Here is a 26,431-nt window from a genome sequence, read left to right as displayed (position 1 = left end):
TGTAATTTCAAGTAAATATGGGTAACTTTAATCTGATATGGTGTAACTTCAACTGATAATATGTAAAATCAAGTATATGAGTAAATTAATTAATTAATTTCAAGTAGATGTGACATAAATTGGGTGTAACTTTAAGCCGATATATTGTAACTTCAAGTAAATATGGTGTAACTTCAATTGATAATGTGTAAATTCAAGTATATGAGCAAATTAATTAATTAAATTCAAGTATATATAATGTAAATACAAATTAATTAATTGATTTCAAGTAGATATAGTGTAAATTTGATGTAACTTCAAGCGGTTATTTTGTAACTTCAAGCGGATATGGTTTAACTTCCGATTCACCGAGCAGTACTAAAATTTTCGAAAAATAAATGGTATACGAAAATATTACCATTGCGACAGGCTCAAAAAAATAATAAATTTAGACTTTTGTTTCGCCTTAATCGGAGTCCGAATGAACTTTTACGAAGCATTTTAAGAAAACCGCTTCAATTTTACGCGGGAATAAAAATTCAGATTTTAAAACCATTATTTTTTATATTTGATGTGAGAGAATCTAATTAATGGATGAATTGGGAATTTAATGTATGAAAGAGAGAAATTAATCTAGCATTAATTACTAGTGGGTGAGTATGATTTTGCTTTAACCATCAATCTTATAAGATCTAATGATTTAGAATATGACTTAAGACTTATTTTTTTTAGGTGGACTCATTTGAACTAGATGGCTGAGATTAGATCCCATGACATTTAAATAAAAAAAACTCCATAAAAAAACGCATCGGACTAAAGAAAAAAACATATTATCTCTCTAAAATCTATTAATTTCTTCTCAATCAGATTAAATATAGTATGTAACTTTGATGCTGTAAGAATATTCATTAGGATATTATCACATATTTCTTTCTTGTATCATAATTATAGTATATTGTATATATTAGTTACCTTATTTGTAGGGATTCTTAGTTAGAGTTTGATCTTTGCTAGCTATATATTGTAATGCTTGTACACACTCTTGGGCACCAAATATAATACAAACACAATTCTCCAACACCATTGTTACGTTTATCATGGTATCAATGGTTTTTTAAGATCTTGGTGCAAAATTCATAACATACAATGACAAAAACAGGAAGTGGCGAGAGCAAAGGGAACGGAGGCCAAAAATTCGATACAATACCTCCGTATTCTCCGTTGTATCTCCACCCGTCCGAATTTCCGAGTTTAATGTTAACTCAAACAATTTTCAATGGAGACTATTACGACATTTGGGCCGATGCCGTTCTTAACGGTCTCGATGTGGAAAATTAATTAAGTTTTGTTGAGGGACGCATAAAGAAACCTGTCACGGATACGAGCACAGAAGAAAGTATTGAATCAGTTGCTTGGCGACAATGCAACGCCATGGTTAAAGGATGGCTTAAAAACGTCATTGACTCAAAGCTTCGCCCTAGCATCACTTTCTCTGCCACTGTGACAGAGATATGGAATGAATTGAAGGAGCGATATTCGATGGGCAACGCACCGCGTGTTCATCAGTTAAAAAGCGACCTCAACTAATGTAAGCAAGGCAAGGACTCCGTGGTTGAGTAATACACTCGTTTGAAGACTATTTGGGACAAATTGGCAAGTCACAGCCGCTTTCCACAATGCACTTGCGGAGTAGCTGCCGCTCTAATCAAAGAGCGAGATGACGAGAAGGTTCACCAATTCCTTATGGGATTGGACACAGTGCTCTATGGCCATCTTATTTCTAATCTTCTGATGGAAGACACCATCACATCTCTAAGTCGAGCATACTCGCTTGTCCTGCGTGAAGAGAGGCACAGTGCAGTGACGCGTGAAAAAGAGGAGCAACAGGACGCGACAATGGCTGTTCAGACTGTCCAGAAAAATTTTGCAGGAAGTCGGGGGTGTGGAAATGCATCGACAAATGAACATACGGAGACTGAACCACTATCGTGCACTCATTGTGAAAAGTACTATCACACTGAAGAAAATTGTTGGGACAAGCATGGGTATTCTCCTCGTGGAGGCAGAGGCCATCGTGGTGGCCGTTGTGGAATTTATCTGTATGTATCCCTTTGAATTTAAGGACTATAACGAATATATCATGATGAATGCTAGTCATAAAATTAAATTACATAAACAAAAGGGTAAAGAGAATTAGAAATAACCTTCGGTCCTAGCTAATTCGACCTATGAACAATATCACAATGATATTCTCCTATCAGTTGCACCCAAGATACTTCGAGAAATACCCCTCAAAATTGCTAGAATAAGATCCCCAATTTTCTGTAAATATTAGGGTTTTTGTGTGTTTTCTGATGAGAGAAAATGATGAGCAAAACTAGGTTAAAATTAGGTTAGAAAAATTATGATCTACCATACCCTTATCAAACCGAGTATAAGGTGTAATAGGGTAGATATTTTCCTTCCAAATTTTCGGCCCATATACCGAAATTAAGAGAGTTAATTTCTCCTTTTTTCGGTTATTCCAAAAATGTATAAAATGTGTAAATTGTCATCTTGTGAGGATCGAACCCATGACCTCTTGGTTTGAGTACCCTCACTATTACCACTATGACATATTCATCTTGTTGATGTTAAATATAACCGATTACATTTAATTACTAATTAACAGATTAATTCGTCCAAGCTAACATTACATACATTTAATTAAATATAACTTATTATATTCAATTTACGAATTGACAGTTAATTCGTCTCAACTAATATTATTTAATCTTCATTAAATAATTGTCTCATCAACACATTGACTAACTGTTTAGTCATATAAGGCATCAATGTGATTATATTTCTATAACCACATCTCTCAAACAAATCCTATAGGTGTGACCTTTAGGGACCAGTTGATCACCGCCATCTGTATGATAATAACGTCAAACTTTCTAGCAAGCCAACCATTATTAGGTAATCGTTAATCAACTGATTAAAATACGAAGTATACCCTTGTGAACCTGTAAGAGATTTACAAATGTTATCACACTAATTTGTGGAGGACACAAGCTCCAACAAACTCCCACTTGTCCTCACAAGTGTATGTGCGATAACTGATTCTCATATCCTAAAATTTCTCCCACTCAATGTAAAACAATTTGCAAATCCGTATTCACAAAGGTCGTATTTTACAAGCGATCATTATCAAGAGTGGTTTCCCCGACTAGAGAGTAACTTAACTGATAAACGAATCAACATTCGAGCATGGCCATGCATTTCAGTTACAACTCCTCGAGTGGCCCTGAGAAATAACTATACCTGATAAAGGTTGGATATTTTCCTCAACTCGAATCCTGCAGATGTAAGCACAATATGAAATGACCCAGAAAAAATCTACTTAGCCTCCAGTTACGGTAGACGGTGAGAAAGAAATCAAAGTCACCCAAAAAATGCCTTAATCTCAAGAGACAGTCGATAGTCAATAGAATTGACTCTAGGAACACAATGGATGTCCTATCCACGACCTAGCACCGAATGTTTTTAAACATTTAGGACTCCATTACGTTGTCACAAAAATTTGTCCTACGAGGTATCGTTATAATCTCGCATTTGTGATCGATCAGTCAACAGTTTGACTTATGGCTCGTTGAACCTACCATCAATCGACTGCACAATATAATAGCCAGAGTTATCAGCTCTTGTAGGTGATTACGGACCAAACAAAATATAATGTAATTCAGTTCACTTTGTGGCGTTCAAAGTTGTCAGTACAATCCACATGAAAAATAAAATATTATATTAATACGATGAAGTTATAAATAGTATATGAAAAAGATAATGTATCAAATTCATAATCAACTATTACAACTCAGGAACACGTTTAATTCTCATGGAAATAACGTGCCCTCCATGCTTATCATACTTCAATGGCTCAGTAGTAGAATCTGCTACAACTTCCTGTTTGGAACTATTCCCGGTGACCGCATGACACCATTAAGAGTAAGAACGAATCTAGACTGAGATTTCTAATCATCTCGATCCGTTTGGAAGCTAGCATCTGCGTAACCGGTTGCGCATAGCTTAGTATCTCCTCCATAAGTCAATACCCAATCCTTAGTCCTCCGTAGTTACATGGATTCTTTTGGTACCGACTCGTCATACTCAATGCATATGCCACGTCTGGACGTGTGCATATCATGGCATACATGATTGATCCTATAGCTGATGCATAAGGAACACGACTCATGCGCTCAACCCCTTCAGGCGTCGTGGGTGACTGAGACTTGCTCAACTGCATCCCAGACGTCATTGGAAGGTTCCCCTTCTTGGAATTTGTCATGATGAACTTATCAAGAATCTTATCCAAATAAGACTCTTGACTAAGTGATAACGTCCGTCGTGATCTATCTCGGTAGATACGGATTCCCAATATGCGTTGTGCCTCACCCATATCTTTCAACTGGAAATGGTTCTTCAACCATTCTTTAACCGAAGATAGGAGAGGAATGTCATTGCCAATCAGAAGTATGTCATCGACATACAATATCAAGAATAGAATATTGCTCTCACTCGACTTGAAATATAAGCATGGTTCTTCGATCGATCGAGTGGAACCATACTCTTTTATCACCTGGTCGAAACGATGATTCCAACTCCGAGAAGCTTGCTTAAGACCATAAATGGAACTCTTAAGCTTGCATACTTTCTTAGGATGTTTAGGATCTATGAAACCTTTGGGTTGCACCATGTACAACTCTTCCTCCAAATAACCATTTAAGAAGGCGGTTTTCACATCCATTTGCCAAATTTCATAATCATGAAAAACGGCAATCGCTAAGATTATCCGAATGGAACGTAGCATGACTACAGGTGCAAAAATCTCATCATAATGCAATCCGTGCACTTGAGTGAAACCTTTTGCCACTAGTCGTGCCTTATAGGTATCTGGTTGCGCGTCTACAGAACGCTTTATTTTGTAAAGCCATTTGCACTGTAGCGGTTTTAACTTATTAGGTAAATCAACTAGATCTCCTACGTCATTCTCATACATGGAGTCCATCTCGGATTGCATGGCTTCGAGCCATAGCTTTGAGTCGGAATAGGCCATAGCACCTTTATAGGTAGCGGGTTCATTACTCTCTAGGAGTAAAACGTCATTCTCCTCGACCATACCAATGTATTTGTCCGGAGGACGAGAGACTCTACCCGACCTCCTAGGTTCCTCAGGAATATTAACTGTATCATTAGTTGGAGGAACAACTTCCTCCATCTGTTCCTCGGTTGTTGGTTCTGAAATCTCTGACAGCTCGAAGGTTCTATTACTCGTCTTGTTCTCGAGAAATTCTTTCTCTAAGAACGTCGCACTAGCCGCAACAAAAACTCGATGTTCGGTAGGCGAATAGAAGTAATGACCAAATGTTCCTTTTGGATAACCTATAAAGTATGTCTTGACCGATCGCAGGCCGAGCTTACCCTCGTGTCTCCACTTGACATAAGCCTCGCAGCCCCAAACCCGAATAAAGGACAAGTTAGGGACCGTTCCCTTCCACATTTCATATAGAGTCTTGTCGACAGCTTTAGTCGGACTTCGGTTAAGTATAAGAGCAGCTGACAAAAGAGCAAAACCCCATAATGAATCAGGCACTACCGTGTGACTCATCAAGGATCGAACCATATCAAGTAAGGTTCGATTTCTCCGTTCGGACACACCATTAAATTGAGGTGTTCCAGGTGGAGTTAACTGCAAAACGATTCCTTAGTCTTTCAGGTGTTGATCAAACTCATTTGAAAGATATTCGCCACCCCGATCTGAATGGAGTGCTTTACCTTTCTACCCAGTTGGTTCTGTACCCTGTTCTGGTATTCCTTGAATTTCTAAAAGGACTCACTTTTATGCTTCATTAAGTAGACATATCCGTATCTACTCAAATCGTCCGTGAAAGTGATAAAATATCCATAGCAATCTCTAGCGGTAATTGACATAGGTCCACAAACATCAGTATGTATGAGTCCTAATAGGTCACTAGCGCGCATTCCAACACCTTTGAAGGAAATTCGAGTCATTTTACCAATGAGACATGATTCACACATGCCATATGCGGAAAATTCGAATGCGGGAATAGTTCCATTATCGACGAGTTTCTTTACGCGTTTCTCCTTTATGTGTCCCATTCGACAATGCCATAGATAGGTTTGATCTTTGTCACCAACCTTTAATTTCTTATTATTCATGTGTAATACTTCCGTGGTTTGATCTAAGAAGTAAATTCCATTCATGGAAACTGCTTTGCCATAAATCATTTCATTAAAAAGAAAATACAGCTATTATCCTTTATTGAAAATGCAAAACCGTCTATCTTAAGTACGGAAATAGAAATAATGTTCTTAGATAAACTGGGTACATAGTAACAGTTATATAAAAATAACTCAAAACCACTAGGGAGTTGCATTACATATGTTCCCTTCGAGACTGCAGCAACTCGTGCTCCATTCCCGACTCGCAGGTCCACATCACCCTTTTCGAGAGGTAAGATGTTCTTTAGGTCCTGCAAATAATTACACAGATGAGAACCACAACCAGTATCAAGTACTCAAGTTCCGAAACTTGCATGGTTAATCTCAATCATATGAATATAAGATGACATACCAACAGGAACGACGCGGCCTGCTTTTATGTCCTCACGGTACACGGAACAGTTCCTCCTCCAATGTCCAGTCTTGTGACAATGGTGGCACTCAATGTCACCGCCCTTGCTCTTTGCCTTGCCCTGTGAGCCACTAGTCTCACCGGGCCCACTCTTACCTTTTCCTGGCTTTTTAAACTTTGGCTTACCTACAGCTAGGTCGCCATGAGCCTTGCCCTTACCTTTACCCTTATTGGAAATCGTTAGAACATCCTGCTTCATGCTCCCACTCAATTTCATATCCTTCTCGGGCTGTATGAGAAGGGAGTGTAGCTCATGAGGACTCTTTTTCAAGTCATTCATGTAGTAGTTCGCCCTGAAAAGGGCAAAACCATCGTGAAGAGAATGAAGCATTCGGTCTATGACAATGCTCTCACTGATTTTACAATCAAGTGCCTCCAGCTTCTCGACATTCTCAATCATGTGAAGAATGTGTGGGCTAACCGGTTGGCCCTTCTGGAGTTTCGCATCAAAGAAGCGACAGGTATGCTCATATGTAACGATTCTCGGTGCTTTTGAGAACTCGTTAGTGAGCGTGGTGAAAATCTTGTTCGCACCTTGGGCAATGAAGCATCTCTGCAAATTGGTTTCCATTGCAAAGATGAGTACGTTCTTTATCGCACCCGCTTCCATAACGAAGTCACTATAAGCGAGTGACTCGTTGACTCCTGCATTGGGGCCTGGGTTTACCGGTATTGGCTCAGTTAAGTACCTGAGCTTACCGTCAGCAATGGCAGCATTCCGTAGTACTGCCTCCCAGTCCGCAAAGTTGGACCCGTCGTTTTTCAGACGTGTGAACTGATTCATTTGGTCCATGAATATTTTCAGCCAGGACTCGCGTCCAAGTGTGGCACTAGGCATTTGGATTGCGTTATTTTCAGACGTTTTGTTGTAACAGTATTATCAAAATAAACGTGTTCTACACTACGAGAAGAAGAATAAAAATAATAAGCATGTGCATCGATTTTAATTGAAGTCTAATGATGTAATGTCATAACGCGAAGACTCAAAACATTTATACAATTGACCTTCCTCAAGAATTATATAAATGATCCCAAGACTCAATTCTCTGTAAATTGATAAGCTAACCTTTTAGCTAATTCTACCGTTAGAATTCTTGGTCGATAAATTTCTGTAAATTCTATCTTTAGTTCATCATAATCACGAGAAACTCTTCGGACTATGATGTTGAGGTAAACTAAGTCAACACAACTACTTACCCAACGTAGAAGGGGTCATATTATGCCTACCGAGGAAGAAGGGATTCATAGTTGTTTGCCCTTATAAAGACTAATCTCAATTTCCGTTTTAGAGGAAGATCTCATCAACTTTATTTTAATTCATTTTAAGTGAACTAATATCTAGCATACGAGAATGAATAAACTAAGGTGATGGCTTAATAAGTCTGTGACATCTGTATGTCCATGAAAACTAACATACAACCTATATGAGTCAATTTTCATGCATTTTAGTAGTAGGTGGTTTGGTTTTAGGCGGAATATGATGCATAAACTATCATGTGAATGAAAAGCAATATGAATGAAAACGTAAAACAATAAAAGTCCTAGTGTGGCCTATCCTATCAAAATGAACATTAAATACAAGTTTGGAATCCATCCTTGGACCCGAGAAGCTTGTCTTGATGTTCCATCTTGATCCATGTAGCGGGAGTGAGCTCCAATCTCCATCTTTAGTCTTCTTTTGAAAAATACAATAAATAAAATTTACATAATAAACCTATTTATTAAATTCTAATTTCAAAACCCAAAACTAAAGAAAAAATAAAGGAGATTCGAGATCTCATAATTACATAAAAATTATGTTTCCTTCATTACGAAAACATAATTAACTAAGGCCACACTAAGTATTACAAATTACAACCGATTACAAAAAATACGTAAATAAATTCATTTAACGATTCATTCAACAAAATTAAAATGCATCAACTAAAAAATAAATTAAACATACATGACACAATTCCTTAATTATGTTGATTAATTTATCCAAACCACCTATTTAAAAACAAATTAAGTGACAATTCCTCAATTAATCACATTAATTTCAATCTTAATTCATATTAAACTTGTAATATGAATTTAATCCATCAATATTTTAAACTGCTTTAAAATAATTAGGTATCTCAAAATTGTGAACCGTTTCACAACAATTAATCATACATTGTAAAGGTAATGTATAATTAGTATTGGCAAAAACAAACAAAAACAAAATCCTTTTTTTTATATGTCTCGGCTAAACTAAGAAAAAAAAAACAAGCCCTTTTTTTCCGGCAAAAATAGCAAGAACCAAAAAAACAGCCCGTTTCTCATATTGTTCACGGTTTTTATCTGTAAAAAACCGAAACAAGACAATTTTTTTTTTTTTTTTTAAAAAAAACTGTCCTCTGTGAACAGTAACAAAAAAAATTTTCTTTTATCAGATGCTTTTCAAATCGGCATAAACAAAAACAGCCGCAAAAAACTTTAATCGGTTTTTCAGGAAAAACCGAAAAGAAAAAAAACAGAATTTTTTTTTTTTTTAATAAAAAATACTGTTCACCGTGACGGAAGAAAAAAAATTCCACGGATAAAAAAAATCCAGCCGATTATATATTTTTTTCGCAAACCCTAATAATTGTTTACAAACAATTTTATGAAAATCATCAAAATTAAAATCCGTGGCCTTGGCTCTGATACCACTTGTGGGATTTATCTGTATACATCCCTTTGAATTTAAGGACTATAACGTATATATCATGATGAATGCTAGTCATAAAATTAAATTACATAAACAAAAGGGTAAAGAGAATTAGAAATAACCTTCGGTCCTAGCTAATTCGGCCTATGAACAATATCACAATGATATTCTCCTATCAGTTGCACCCAAGATGCTCCGAGAAATACCTCTCAAAATTGCTAGAATGAGATCCCCAATTTTCTGTAAATATTAGGGTTTTTGTGTGTTTTCTGATGAGAGAAAATGATGAGCAAAACTAGGTTAAAATTAGGTTAGAAAAATTATGATCTACCATACCCTTATCAAACCGAGTATAAGGTGTAATAGGGTAGATATTTTCCTTCCAAATTTTCGGCCCATATACCGAAATTAAGAGAGTTAATTTCTCCTTTTTTCGGTTATTCCAAAAATGTATAAAATGTGTAAATTGTCATCTAGTGAGGATCGAACCCATGACCTCTTGGTTTGAGTACCCTCACTATTACCACTATAACACATTCATCTTGTTGATGTTAAATATAACTGATTACATTTAATTACGAATTAACAGATTAATTCGTCCAAGCTAACATTACATACATTTAATTAAATATAACTTATTATATTTAATTTACGAATTGACAGTTAATTCGTCTCAACTAATATTATTTAATCTTCATTAAATAATTGTCTCATCAACACATTGACTAACTGTTTAGTCATATAAGGCATCAATGTGATTATATTTCTATAACCATATCTCTCAAACACATCCTATAGGTGTGACCTTTAGGGACCAGTTAATCATCGCCATCTGTATGATAATAACGTCAAACTTTCTAGCAAGCCAACCGTTATTAGGTAATCTTTAATCAACTGTTTAAAATACGAAGTATACCCTTGTGAACCTGTAAGAGATTTACAAATGTTATCACACTAATTTGTGGAGGACACAAGCTCCAACAGCCGTGGCCGTGGAAGAGGAGGCAGAGGCTATAACCTCCAGACGGCTAATTCTGCGAGCAACAGCCAGGCCGAGTCTTCATCTCCTAATCAAGCCCTGTCAGCGGAAGAGTTAGCACAAGTTCGAAACTTGCTGGTAAACAAACCAGAAACTAATCAGAAATTACAAGGTATGAACGATAAATTAATTTGTATTTGGTTGCGTGACAGTGGTGCATCGCATCACATGACCGGTCGTCGTGCATTACTTGAGGACGTTTGGACAGGTGCTCCTTCCAAAGTCGGCCTGCCAGACGGAAAATATATCATTGCACGGGAACATGGACGCATTACTTTAAATGATAAATTTGTGTTAAAGGATGTGTTATATGTCCCGTCTCTCACTTGTGATTTGATTTTCGTCCAACAATTAATTGAAGAAAATAATTGTATAGTGACTTTTTATCCTCATTATTGTGATATACAGGACCAATCTACGAAGATGAAGATTGGACGGGGTGAGCATAGAGATGGGGTTTATTTCTTGGAAGTCGGGCACATTGAAGTTGCGGCTAGGACATGCACATGTGGTGATGCAAAATTGTGGCATAGGAGACTCGGCTATCCATCAAATAGTACTGTTCCCTATTTTTCTACTTTGGTTGGAAGTAATTTGTTTTGGAATTCCCATAATGTTTGCGATTCTTGTTGTCGTGCTAAACAAACTCGATCAGTTTTTTCCACTAATAATAAAAGGAGTAATGTTTTGTTTGCTTTAATTCATTGCGACATTTGGGGTCAATACAGAACTAAAAGTTCATCAGGGGCGCATTACTTCTTGACCATCGTAGATGATTGTAGTAGGGGTGTTTGGGTGTATCTAATGAAAGACAAAGGGGAAGTTGCTGATTTGGTTCGAAATTTTTGTCGTATGGTGAAAACTCAGTTTGAAAAACAAGCTAAAACCATCCAAAGTGACAATGAAACCGAGTTTCTTTCAAGCTCAGTTAAAGACTATTACAGTGAGAATGGGATAATTATCCAAACAAGCAATATTGATACCCCAGAACAAAATGGAAGGGTAGAACGTAAACATAGACACATTTTAGAAAAAGCCCGAGCTCTTCGCTTCCAAGCTGACCTTCCTTTGGCCTTTTGGGGGGAATGTGTTCTTTCCGCTGCTTACTTAATAAACCGAACCCCAACCCGTGTTCTAAATAGGAAGACTCCATTTGATGTTCTTTTTGGTGTCAAACCGTTTCTTGAAAATCTTCGCGTTTTTGGTTGTCTTTGTTACGTTCATAGCAAAGATAGACCGAAAGATAAGTTCAACGAGAGAGGAAAACGATGTATTTTTGTTGGATACCCGCAAGGCAAAAAAGGTTGGAGAGTTTATGATCTCAGGGAACGAAAATTTAGTGTTTCACGAGACGTCATTTTTTATGAAAACATATTTCCACTTGTGGGTACTGATACGGATGTTGAAAACCGAGAAGGTATATCTTGTTCATTTTTTGATCAAATTGGCATACCTTATGATGATCCTGCCATTGAACCAATTCGTGAAGAGCCCATTGAAAACACAGAAGAAAGGGGGAGTGCGAATAAAGACAGGCCTAAAGTTGAGCAAGAAGAACAGGTTGCAGAACAGCTAAATGTCGAGCCCACAAATGAGGTGCCTGTCACGGTTGAGACTGTAGAAAATATTGGTAGAGGTGCTCGTGAGAAATTTGAACCATTTTGGAAAAAGAATTACGTATGCAAGTCGACTCGAGTAATAAACCCCACGTCAAGTGCTCATTCAGTTTGATCGGCATCTTCAATGAAAGGTACTCGTTATCCTATAATTAATTATGTCATTACCAGTTGTTTTTATTCGTATCACAAGAGTTTTCTAGCGACTATTGATGCCACACAAGAGCCGAATAATTATCTTGAAGCCTCTAAGAAAGCCGAATGGAGAGAGGCCATGGGCAAAGAGATTGAAGCTCTGGAAAAAAATGGAACCTGTAAGATTGTCGACTTACCAAAAGACAAAAGACCAATCAGTTGTAAATGGATTTACAAGGTAAAATACAAAGCTGATGGCACCATTGAACGATATAAGGCAAGGTTGGTAGCACAAGGTTTCAGACAAGTAGAAGGAGTGGATCATCATGAAACATTTGCTCCCGTTGCAAAAATGACTAGTGTACGATGCCTATTAGCTGTTTCCGTTGCCAAGAAATGGATAATATCACAATTAGACGTCAACAATGCCTTCCTCCATGGAGATTTGAGTGAAGAGGTCTATATGAAATTGCCTCCAGGATTCCAAGTCTAAGGTATGAATAAGGCTTGTAAATTGTTAAAATCATTGTACGGGTTAAAATAGGCATCGAGGAATTGGTTTGCAAAATTGACAGAATCTTTAAAAGGCTATGGTTTTGTACAATCCATGGCGGACTATTCACTATTTACATACAATAAAGACGGACTGTTCCTCTGTGTTTTAGTATACGTTGATGATATGATTGTGGTCAGCAATGATGATGGTGCTTGTACACGGCTCAAGACATTTCTTGATCGAAAATTTGGAATCAAGGACCTTAGACGGTTGAAGTATTTTCTAGGTATCGAAGTTGCGAGCGGACCAAAAGGTTTATTCCTTAGTCAAAGAAAATATGCAATGAAGATTGTTGCGGAAGCCGGGATGGAAGGTGCAAAGTCGTGTGACACACCTATGCAACCAAATCATGGGCTAGCTTTGGCTTCTGGATACCTACTCAAAAACCCCTTGAAGTTTAGAAGGTTGGTTGGTCGTCTCGTATATTTGACTACACGACCTGACTTGGTATATTCCGTACACTACATATTATCACAGTTTGTTAGTGCACCAAGAAAAGAGCATTGGGATGCTGTGATCAGGGTCGTTAAATACATCAAGGGGACTGTCAGCAAAGGGATAGTCATGGATAGTAATTTGGCCTTACAGCTCCATGGCTACTCGGACTCGGATTGGGGAAGTTTCCCATTAACCCGACGATCATTGACAGGCTATTACGTATCATTGGGAAATTGTCCCATTTCGTGCAAAGCAAAGGAGCAAAACACAGTAGCGAAGTCGTCAGCCGAAGCTGAATATCGAGCAGTGGCAGCTTTAATAAATGAGTTAATTTGGCTCAAATCTTTCCTTAGCTCACTTGGAGTAAATCACACAAGCTCTATGCGCATGTATTGTGACAATAAAGCAGCATTACACATAGGAAGAAATCCGATTTTTCATGATCGCACAAAACACATAGAGATTGATTGTCATTTTGTGCGCAAACATTAGCTCGACAAAACGGTTTCCATGTCTCATGTTAGGAGCAAAGAACAAATTGCGGACCTTTTCACCAAAGCGCTTGGAGGGAAAGCTTACGCATACTTACAATTCAAGTTGGGCATCGGTCTTCCATCTGCTCCAACTTGAGGGGGAGTGTGAGAATATTCGTTAGGATATTATCACATATTTCTTTGTTGTATCATAATTAGAGTATATTGTATATATTAGTTACCTTATTTGTAGGGATTCTTAGTTAGGGTTTGACCTTTGCTAGCTATATATTGTAATGCTTGTACACAGTCTTCGGCACCAAATATAATACAAACACAATTCTCCAACACCATTGTTACGTTTATCAGATGCTTCCCGATTATTGTCTGATTCACCTCTCATATGTCGTGAATCGCGATCATCATCTTCGGTCCTGGCTTCCATCGTCCTCTCTGCATCATTCGGTTTTGCTTGATTCCTTCGAATTTGTAAGTTAAGTAATGGTTGAAGAGATAGGGGAATTAGGGGTCAAGTGATTGAGTAAAAAAGAAGAAAAACGGAGTGTCTTTCTTAAGAACGGGATTGAAAGGTTCTTAAGAATGGGATTGAAGTCAAATTGCAAAGAAATGCATTGAGTGTGCTTGAACCGCCTACCGAAAACGAGGAAGATGATGATCTTGATCTCTCAAGTGGCAGTTCAGAACTTGTAGTGAAGGACAATGATTTTTGTAAGCTTTCCATATTCTAGCTTTTGGGGATTTGTCATAATCTCGATTTCGAGAATTGAGAAATCATTTTTCTCATTTTATGATTGCACAAATTATCAAAATAAAGTTTCCCACAATATTATACTCCGTGTTTGAGACAGCTCCATTTACTTGCTAATTACTCCTAAATACATTTAAGTCCACCCTTAGTTCAGTGCAAGTCTCGTACTTTCTATATGTGACAGCCTCCTAAGAAACTAGCTCGATTAATTGGTGTTTGCTGACGGTGCAGGTAGCATTGAGTTTCCTAAAGTGAGCAGGCCAAGAGTTTGCCGCCATACGAGACCATGGCATCAGTCTGCAAATGGAAAGCCCAACAATCGGAATTGTTTCAAGGAATTTCAGACTAATATTCATTCCACTCATTGGGCTCAAGGACCAGCTGCTGTTACTAGTTGTCGAAGTAACAGGTGGAGAAACAGAGTTTGCGCCGAGGTGTTGATGGCAATTGAAGGTGGCGGATATGACGGACTCAGAGTTGCTGCCGTGGAGTCTAGCAGGTTAATGCTGGTTTAGTGAAGGGCCGAGCTGCTGGTGTACTGAAGGATGATGGTGGACGAATTGATGTGGTTGGGTTTGAGCCTGGCGTTGCAACGATGTCGAGGTTTAGGTTCTTGGCATTAGTGGTGAACAAATTGATGGTGTGTGAACGGCGGTGAGATCTGCTGCTTGTCTTCGTAGTGGTACTGGGACGGATCAAGGGTGGTTTGGTCTTCGAACGGCATCGACGAAGCGGGATGTTTTAGTAGTGAGAGGCGGTGGACCATGATAGTATGCTGAATGATTGAAGGTAGGCGAATTGGAACGAGGTGCTCGATGCGGATTCGCTGCTGGGTTGGCTCGGTGCATCGGGTTCAATCGGTGTCGATGGTGGGATGGAATCATGGCTGTTGCGCAAGATGTTGGTAGTTGGTGGTGGTGGGTAAGAATGTGAAAAATTCAGGTTGAACTTGCTGGCGCGACGTCAGAGCCATGTGGCATGATGGTGAATTGGTAATACATGGGAGATACACGAATGAAGTTGGGTGAGATTGAGGTCAAGTTGTCGACTTTTAACTTATGGTCAATACATGTAGGATGAGTTTCTGCTTGCCAGTTCCTTTCCAATACAATTACTCTTCTCCCATTAGTCTTTGCCATGCTTCACCCGTTGTTCCTCATTTGCTCACGAGCTATTTGATAATAAAATTGCACAAACTCGAGTAACACCAGAATAACATCGGAATAATAACACAATAATACCAGAATAACACCGGCGTAACAACACAATAACACTAGAATAACACTAGAATAACAACAAAATAACACTAGAATAACAAGTGATAACAAAAATAAAATACAAGAGTAACACTGGAATAACAGTTAAAAAAATGAAATAACAGGTGGTAACAAAAAATAAATAAAAGATATAAAAGGTAGAAAATTAGATAAATATTAGAACAGAGTAACACCAAAATAACAGTACGATAACACCAGAATAACACCACAATACCACGTGTTAGTGTAGTGTAACCAAAAAAAAAAAGAAAAAAAAAGAGAAATAACACTCGAATAACAGGCATTAACCACCCCCCTCCCAAAAAAAAAAAAACTGGAATAATATGTGTTAACACAAAAACTAAAATAAATTAAAGGATAACATAATGAGAAAACTAGAGAAGTATAAGCATAAGAATAACACTAGAATAACATGTAAGCACAAACTCACCATAAGAAACCAAACTTGTAACACCTGCGAATTTTCTATTTTGGCATTTATAATTTAATTAGCCATTTTATTATTTTATTTATATTTTAAATTCATTTTTTATAAAAATGCGGCTTTACATGTATAATAATGTTAATATTAATAAAAATATCTGTCTTAAGTTGGTAGTAGGTTTGAAACGTATTTTAGTGAAAAATCGACTCAATTTAAGGTTTTGGGCTTAGAATGACCATTGGACCTTTATTTTATTTTTTTCCCTCCACCAATCCTACACTCAAAACCCTATCTTCTTCCTTCTACTCTAAAATTTCAGCAACTTTCCTCAACAAACAAACATGAAACACCATTGTTACACCATTTCTTCTATTTCACTAAAATCCCCATAACTTGCTCAATTCTTATCCGAATCAAGTGATTTTCGCGTCTATCTTCTCCTCTTTCCATTCTCCATCCATTCATGTAAGAAAGAACCCAAATTTCCTCTTCCCCTTATTCTGGCCGTGTATATAAGGCACGTGTTTCCCCGACTAAATCGTTTTCTTTGTGTTTAGGTGAGTTCTTGGACAACCCGGAGTAGTTTTGAGTCGGAAGTGTTTTATTTGAAGAGCTAAAAGGTAAAGCTGATAGGTTACTCGACATTATGTTGAATTTATGTGTATTTATGTGGTTGTTTACTCTTTTAGTGAACAAGTTTACATTTTTACTTGTGTTTGTTGTAACACCCCGGCCCAAACCGGGTCGGGAGCGGTTACTTATGATAGCTCACCAGGCTGTGTACATGGCCCACAGATCAACACGGGTCCTTTATAGCGCATTTTGTCCTCACTCATGCGCATCCCGGAAACCTTCCCAGGAGGTCACCCATCCTAAGACTACTCCCAGTCAAGCACGCTTAACTTTGGAGTTTTTTCGCATGGATGACCATAAAAGAAAGTGCACTTTGTTGATATGAGTAGTACTTCCAATCTCTTTAAGCGATAGTCATTTAAGCCTATCACTGGACCTCTTCAATTACCGTGGGGTGTTACATTGTACTATGTTTGTATGTGACGGTTTTATACAAGTTTTACTTATCTATTTTGAGAAAACATGGTACCTTTAGATTCATGGTGAAGTGGGTAAATGAATTAGGTAGTTTATTTGAATGGAGATTATATGTTTCATGCTTAAAATTTTGTCTTAAGACGGCTTCACTAATTGTCTAGAAACCATGTGTATAGATTGTTGATGGGTGTGTTTTGTGGACAGTTTTTGAGTCGGTTTCATGGGTGATTTGAGCCAAATTGTTAATTTCCGTCTCTTGTGTATATACATGTATGATTTGGGTAACTAGTATGGACGAATACCGCCTTACTCGTGCTTAGAAACCCGTCTTAAAATCACCCGTGTTGGCCTGGACACCTGTCATTCCTGACCAGGACGACCTCCAATACTGCTGAAAATATGGCAGATGGACTAGCGTCGAAAAATTAGGTGGTTTAGTCACTTGAATCACTCGATTCGGAGTCCGTATTTGTAAATGGCGGCCGTTTTACCGTTTCAAGTTATATAAATATATATCCTTTGTTTATGATGGTTGTTTATGCTTTTTATTCATATCATGACCCAAGTTTTCCCTTGTTGATTCGTATATGTTTATGGGTTGTTCGGATTTTGGTTTGTTTACGTTTTGCCTCGTGTTTCGTATTAGTTAATTCATTTGTTATCCGGTTATTTATACTTTGTTCAAGTAACATGTAAATGTGAAATAAAATGTGTATTCATGATAAGAAAGCATAAAATGATGCTATATGCTTCATATTTGAGTTCATATTCATTTGTTTACATTTTGCCATGTGTTTTGTATTACTTGTTCCATTTTGAGCTCACTTGTTCCATTTTAAGCTCAAGTGACATATAAATATGAAATATAAGGTTTATTCAAGTTATATAAGATTGAAATGGTATTATATACTCCACATATGAGTTCTTATTTGTTCATGGTCGAATCTTTATCAAGTTTCAAGTATGAAATGACTTAGTATATTTCATTTATGGGTGTACTTACTCATTTGCATGTTTCCATCATATTTCAAGTATGCGTGATTTATTCTAAGTAACTCTTGTAATGAGTCGTATTCTTGTGAAAATGTCATAATGATATGCCTTCTTGCTTGACTTATCTTTACGCCCTACTTGTGCTGTTCTGGGAAGTGTGGTTTTGGTCACTTTTGCTGTTCTGGCAAGTGCGGTTTGGTCACTTGTCCTGTTCTGGCAAGTGCGGTTTTGATCACTTGTGCTGTTCTGGCAAGTGCTGTTTTGGTCACTTGTGCTGTTCTGGAAAGTGCGGTTTTGGTCTCTTGTGCTGTTCTGGAAAGTACGATTTTGGTCACTTGTGCTGTTCTGGCAAGTGCGATTTTGGTTACTTGTGCTGTTCTGGCAAGTACGATTTTGGTTACTTGTGTTGTTTTGGCAAGTGCGGTTTTGGCTACTTGTGCTGTTCTGGCAAGTACAGTTTTGGTCACTTGTGCTGTTATGGCAAGTGAGTTTTATCATTGTCGTCTTACCGGGGGAATTATATTATATGAGTAGTAAAGGTCTTGCTTGGTTATAGATATTGGTATATGTCTTTCAAGGCAAGAGTTATGCCTTGTGTTGTTTGTCTTGGTCCTATCGGATACTAGGGGTGAGTTATAAGCCCTCTAGTTGCGATATGATCGTCGGGATTGATGTTCCCATCCGTTCTTATGGTGAGATGCAAGCCATAAGTATGCATGTGACATTAGTAGCCACGTCCCGTGCAATGTTTGCTAAGTGATTTTCCAAGTAATGGCTACAGTTTATATCCTTGTAATTTGCATTGGTTGATCCCTTACTTAACTGCTTCACATGATTCGGATTTTAATCTCATATCTATGTTGTATTTCCTTGAAATGCGTGTCTTTGTATAAATGACTGTATTGTTGTCTTTCGTATTATTTAATTCTCATATGAATAGTTGATTCTTTATTATGATAATGTTGATCTATCTTGTTCCATCTCATTTAATTGCCATGTTTACACATAAACTTGATATTCATATCTTTTGTAAGTATCTTACATGACTTACCTGTTTTAGTTCTTTGTTATGTTCGTTTCGAAATTTTGTGGCTGGGAGAATCTTGAGTTACTCCCCACGGACTGTGGCGTTCATTTTTACATGAATGACAGGTATTAGTCGGTGCATCTATGGGGTGAAGACATATGTGAGCTAGCGAGCACCTTGGATTAGTAGTCGGTTTAGTAGGATTACTTAGACTTACCTTTTATTGTATTGTCATTCGAGGGATATAATTTCCCTTACCTTGACTATCATGTTTGTATAATTTAATCTTTCTTTCCGCAAATCTTTATTTATGTTTTGGATTTTAATGAACCCGCGCTTTAAATTTTTAAAAGTTTCAAAATTTACTAATTTCCGCTTGAATTTATAAGTTATGTTTTCCGCATTATTGCGGGGGTTCACAGTTGGTATCAGAGCCTATGTTGCTCCCAACACACACAAGTGTACCCCAAATTTAAATTCGAACTTGACCTTGAATAATTAATGAGAGATGGATAGAAATAAGGACCTAAGGTGGTAGTCTATAATGTGTTTGCTCTTTGTTAGGTTCTAACATGTTTGTTGATTGTCAATAATTGGTTCTTGTGTTCTTGGATCTACAAACCATGGCCTTACCCATGATATGGTGATCAAGTCTTGGTGCCTATTGTCGAAGTTTTAAGATTTGTTCAACCTTTGAAGAATGCTTCTACTTTCTCGAAGATATTTCTCGTTCTTAGTGTACCTTGCCTTATTCTTTACCTTTTAATGCTTATCTTTATTCTAAACTCTCTTTTGTTTTACCTTGGAAGCTACCCTTGTAACCTCCCGACTTATTTTTCGTTTCTTGTTTATCCTCCCATGATGCCTCGTAGATAGCTCTCCTTCTTTTGTGGGATGTTAACCTTGGTTAGATTTTGGCTATGTTGAGTTGTTTGTGGTTGAATCGTAACCCTTACTTTGAGAGATTGTATTGTTGGGAAAACTTTGCTAGTATGGTAAGACATACCTTGATGATTTTTATGCCTAGTTGCTTGATATAAAGTGGGTGTGATTGATTAGTGGAATTCCTTGTGTAAGGTGTGAGTTGTGGATGTTACCTAGGTTATGAAACTTGACTTTTTTAATAGTATTTGGGATTTGAAAGCTTGGTAGGTTGAGCATTGCTACTTTAGGATTAAACATGGAGTGAAGTCATGATATGAGCTTGGAAGTAAATCCCTTTTAGATTTTAATGACCACGTATAGATTGGTGATGTGATTTGATATTAGTTGGCTCTTGAGAATTTTGTTGAGAAGTCTTTGTTAATCCTTTGGTTTTTGAAACTTTGAGGTTGTGATGAGTGCTTGAGACAATGGAATGATGTTACAGTTGAGTGTAGTTCCGCTTTTGGGAACCCTTAATAGGTCAAAGAATAGAGGGACTCGAGATTTTATTGATTTGTCAACTTAGGTGATTATGCATCTTCCTCTAAAGAGTGTGTAGTAGAGTGGACTTTCATGAAAGGAGCTTCAGGTTGACTTGTTACTACTTTATCCGAAATGAGATCCTTGTCGGAATTTGAGGAACTTGTTCTGGGAATTTAGGACTTTGAATTGAGATCGATGGTTAAGGATTTTACTATGTTGTGTTTTGACGCTAGTTGGATATGAGTATAGCTTTATTTGTAGTTTTGATCTTATTTTTGTGGAAGTCGTTTGTATATGCTTTATGATTAGGAGTTGTGGAATCACAATTGTGGTGAAGTGCTTTGTTTCATGGAATGTATTAGATGTAAAGTGGCATAAGTTATTTTGAGGAAACCCTTGGAGGTAATGTGATTGTGAGATTTATTTTATTAGGAAGTTTTCGGAACCGTTTAAGATGATGTTGTCGTTTGTGGTTTGAGTATATGACGTTTCCGTGTTGTCTAGTTTCCCTTTTCTCTTTGACCATAAGCTTTACCGTTTATACCTCTCTTCCTCACTCGTTGTACTTCCCTTTGAGTTTGATACTAGAGGCCTATAAAACTCTATGTTCTATGACCTCCTCGTTGACCTTATCGTGACTTTTACTCTTAAGAGTTCGTCATAGTCTTTTTGTTAGTTAAGTTTTGGGTTGCTTAGTGTACTTTGTAATTATGGTGTCTAAATTCTTTTTATTTTATGCAATTTCTAACCATTTGAGTTACCATTTTGGATTCATTGTTAAAATTTTGTGCTACTTTCACAAAACCTTACTTATTTTAAAGGTTTGAAAATGAAAGTTTGCTTTCAATTTGGTAGGTTCTTAGAAAAATTTGATTCTTTGTTGAAGTTTAATGTTACATTTTCAATAATTTGACTTTTTTAGAGTTTGAAAACGGATCTTTTACTTTCAATCTGGCTTTTGCAAAAGAAAATATGAGTGGATTATCATTTTCATTTAGTTTTAACGTTGATAGGATGTTAGAACTCGTTATTGGAGATGTCTAATAATTTGTTCTACGCTTATCGGCGAATGATTTTGTATTTGAGCTTGTCTTTGACTTGAAAAGTTTGCGTTCTTGTGTGTACAACAAGGGTTATTTCGTTCCTTGGAAGAGGACTTATACTTTTGAAACCACTTCTTAAAAGTTTTTGGAAGAATTACTATACCCATCATTGTAAATGCTTTCATTGACGATTTCAAAAGAAATCCGAATTTATCTTTATAACTTTTCATTTCTACTTTCAAGTTTCGAGGACGAAACTTTTTAAAAGGTGGGATGATTGTAACACCCGCGAATTTTCTGTTTTGGCTTTTATAATTTAATTAGCCATTTTATTATTTTATTTATATTTTAAATCCGTTTTTCATAAAAATGCGGCTTTACATGTATAATAATGTTAATATTAATAAATATATCCGTCTTAAGTTTGTAGTAGGTTTGAAACGTATTTTAGTGAAAAATGAACTCAATATAAGGTTTTGGGCTTAGGATGACCATTGGGCCTTTCTTTTATTTCTTCCCATCCACCAATCCTACACTCAAAACCCTATCTTCTTCCTTCTACTCTAAAATTTCAGCAAGTTTCCTCAACAAACAAACATGAAACACCATTGTTACACCATTTCTTCCATTTCACTAAAATCCTTATAACTTGCTCAATTCTTATCCGAATCAAGTCATAATTACGTCTATCTTCTCCTTTTTCCGTTTTCCATCCATTCATGTAAGAAAGAACCCAACTTTCCTCTTCCCCTTATTCTGGCCGTGTATATAAGGCACGTTTTTCCGCGACTAAAGCGTTTTCTTTATGTTTAGGTGAGTTCTTGGACAACCCGGAGTAGTTTTGAGTCGGAAGTATTTTCTTTGATGAGCTAAAAGGTAACGGTGATAGGTTACTCGACATTATGTTGAATTTATGTGTATTTATGTGGCTGTTTACTCTTTTAGTGAACAAGTTTACTTTTTACTTGTGTTTGTACCATGTTTGTATGTGACGGTTTTATACAAGTTTTACTTATCTATTTTGGGAAAAGATGGTACCTTTAGATTCATGGTGAAGTGGGTAGTTTATTTGAATGGAGATTACATGTTTCATGCTTAAAATTTTGTCTTAAGACGGCTTCACTAATTGTCTAGAAACCATGTGTATAGGTTGTTGATGGGTGTGTTTTGTGGACTGTTTTTGATTCGGTTTCTTGGGTGATTTGAGTCAAATTGTTAATTTCTGTCTCTTGTGTATATACATGTATGATTTGGGTAACTAGTATGGACGAATACCGCCTTACTCGTGCTTAGAAACCCGTCTTAAAATCACCCGTGTTGGCCTGGACACCTGTCGTTCCTGATCAGGGCGACCTCCAATACTGCTGAAAATATGACAGATGAACCGGCGTCGAAAAATTAGGTGGTTTAGACACTTGAATCACTCGATTCGGAGTCCGTATGAGTAAATGGCGACCGTTTTACCGTTTCAAGTTTTATAAATATATATATATATATATATATATATATATATATATATATATATATATATATATATATATATATATATATAGGGTCGGGTCAGTGCGAACTAAAGTACGGTGCGAACCATTTAACTACCAATTAAAGGTGACTTTTATTTTACCCCGAAAAAGCCCAACCTTATAACTCACCTAAGGCCCAACCCCAACCATATTTTCAAATTACAAGCAGCCTACTTCAAATCCTAACCTTCCCCACCACCGCCAGCTGCCGCCGGCAACCACCAGCAGACGCCAACTCTCCCGGCGACACCTCCGTCAACCATGCCATCGATAGACATCAATATCTGAGTTACCTCTTTCCTTATCTTCCCCTTCCCCAATCCTTTCAAACTTTCACCCTCGACCTGTTGCCGCCAACAATGACGAGCACCATGACGACGACGCATCTCCGGCGACCACGACGATGATGCAACAGTCGTATGATTTTAATCTTAAATAAACTTTATCACGGCGGCTTCTTTCATCTTCATTCCAATAACAAGGTTCAATTTCTCTTTTTTGTTCTTTTTATTCATCTTAATTCCAGTTTTTCCAGTTTCTATGTTCGGAAAATGCTTGTCGTACTTCAATCTGAGGTATTTTAGGTCGATTGATTTGTCCGCATTTTGAAATGTCTATTTTCGAGTAGTCTTCTTTGAGGATTTATGGGATTTTGGTTTTGAAATTGACAAATTAGGTACTATTTTGTTTATGAATCTTGTTTGAATTTAGGATATCTGATGCTTTAAATGATTTTTGGTTTTCGGATTTGACCATATTTCTGTTTTAGTAAATTTGATAAAAGGTTGGTTTAGTTAGGAATACTTGGGATATCGATACTGTCATGTTAGCATAGGTTAGTCGATTGTAGTCTACTTGAGTTTGCTTCATGAACATTCAAGAAAGTGGTGATTATTTGGTTGATATCATGATAGATAGATTTCGGGACTTGGGGAGAATTGTATTGTGGTATGCTGTTAATTGCCTGAATGTCAACTACTACTTTGTTAGAATGAAAATGCTGTGACCTTTAGCCAAGGCGGGTTTTAGGTTTTAGCTTCGTTGATTTCTAAGTTATATAAAAACTAACCCTTGAACCTGGCCACCTTATCTGTGGATAATGAAAATCACGGCTCAAAGGTTAGATTCATGGCCACCTTTATTTATGCTCAAAGATCTGCTACTGGTTCTCTGCCTGTTGGAGTTGGCATGTAAATTTCGATAGTTTTTTTTTCTTTTAGTCTGGTATGTAGTGGAGATTTGATTTCAACGCAAGTCATCGCTTTTTCCCCATGGGATGCTAAATATATTTGATAATTGATATTTTTTAAATGAGTTTATGGTTTTGGTGAGTTTTGCCAATAATTTCGCACAAATTCTTACAATAGGCAGTCTCATACAATATTTTTTTGGTGATACCGCCCTGTTTACTGATTTAACCACTAGTAGGCCTAAGCATCGTGTAACGAATATCCTCACATGAGCTCAACACAACAACACCAAATTATTGGAGAAGTGCACTACTAATTTAATCGACTTACGAAATCTCAGAATTCATCGAACAACAACAACAACAACAACAACAATGGCGAAACTCTTCGCAATCACCATTACAATCGCGTTATTCTTGGTTAGTCCTTCTTCTGCAAGCTTCGTCAACGATGATGGCTGAATAGAAGTCCATAATAGTAACCAGCGTGAATTCAATTACTTCGTTTTAGCTCTTCAATGGCCTGGAACTTACTGTCGTCGTACTCAAAAGTGATGCAAAACCAATGGTTGTTGCCGAATGTATCTTATCTATTAAATAATTTCCGATTATATTGTTATGCACAAATACCTATGTATGACAATTTTACTAAAACCGGTCTTTTTAAGTGTCAACTCATTCCGTCCAAATTATATTGTTATGCACAAATACTTATGTATGACTTGGCCATGGAATGTAAATGAAATTCACCTGGTTGTTTGGTTGCAGCTTAAACCGCAGTTGGACGAACTAGCTTGCCAAGGTTTGGCTCTCTCACCACTCCTTCCTGTGATGAAAATATTCTTTGGAATGTGCTTGCCAAGGTTTGTTCCCATTCCGATTTCATTGCAAACATTTAACTCATAACCAAGATAACAGGTCATATTCACCTTATTTACGAGTTCTGGTAGAGAATTCAAGCACTCGCAAAATTTGCCAAAAACTAAAATGTTTGTATTTTTTTTTTGATTTGATATGTAAGGTAAAAACATATCATAAGATCAGGTGGAGGCTTTGAAAGCACCACTTTACAGCAGTTGAATACATTTTAGCCATTGCCGTAATGTTGTGTTGTAGGTTTTCCATGCATTAACCATCACAGCAGTGGGTTTATCACAAAAGCAGCAGCATGGCTATGGACAGGACCAAGGCCAAAGACTCAGCCGTCTCAGTCTTCAAAATTCTCGATAGTAAACCTGATATTGACTCCAAAAGCGATGAGGGAACAACACTGGAAAGTGTAAGAGGCGACATTGAGGTCAGCCATGTTAGCTTCCGATATCCAACCCGGCCTGATATACAGATCTTTCGAGACTTAAGCTTGTTCAGTCCTTCTAAAATCTCAAGATGGTCGTCTTTGTTGTTGCTTCTGGTATTGGAATGATAAGTCATGCATGGCTAGCCAATGGAATATATAGCAAGGTAAAATAGTGTATTTAATAAGGTAAAAGAGCGTACTTAGCTTGTTAGAGATGTGTATCTAGCAAGGTAAATGGTTGTATCTAGCTTTCTAGATATGTGTATCTAGCTAGGTAAAGAAGTGTATATAGCTTGCCAGAAATGTGTATCTATTAAGGTAAAAGACTTGTATCTAGTAATCTAAAGAAGTGTATCTAGCTTAATAAAGATGTGTATCTAGCAAGGCAAAAAAGTGTATCTAGCTTATAAGAGATGTGTATCTATGAAGATAAACGTGTGTATCTAGCTTGACAGAGATATGTATCTATGAAGATAAACATGTGTATCTAGCTTAATGATTTTGTTTTATGTAATTTGTTTTATCTAGTAATTTCTGATCCCAAATCGAGTACTTCGTACATTAATAGTGTGTAACGAGCGTATTGCATTCAAGTACTTAAAAGTTGAAATGATGGAATGAAACACATGGTAAATGTTGGGAGTAACCTGCGCTGATCACATTTATTGAGACTATGATATTGTTCTTTTTACTTGATTTTGTTTTTGGTTTTATTTTAAATTAATTATCGTTAATGTGTAGATGTAGTGTGGAAATAAAGTTGCTAGTTTGCTAAAATGCTTGTATCTAATAGTTTAAAAAAGTGTATCTAGCAAGATTAATGTGTGTATT

General features: G+C 37.0%; 1 long non-coding RNA gene across 1 annotated transcript; it reads left to right on the top strand.

Moving 5' to 3' along the window:
* The first annotated feature begins 23,603 nt into the window (after window positions 1–23,603).
* Window positions 23,604–26,109, top strand: LOC141633308 (uncharacterized). Its single transcript, XR_012538083.1, has 2 exons — window positions 23,604–25,166; window positions 25,420–26,109. It is a non-coding gene; the product is annotated as an uncharacterized LOC141633308 (long non-coding RNA).
* Window positions 26,110–26,431: the final 322 nt, after the last annotated feature.

Source organism: Silene latifolia, chromosome Y (genome assembly GCF_048544455.1).
Source record: "Silene latifolia isolate original U9 population chromosome Y, ASM4854445v1, whole genome shotgun sequence".
Lineage (NCBI taxonomy): Eukaryota > Viridiplantae > Streptophyta > Magnoliopsida > Caryophyllales > Caryophyllaceae > Silene > Silene latifolia.
Note: the sequence above shows the minus strand (reverse complement) of the source record. Positions and strands in the feature narration are given on the sequence as shown.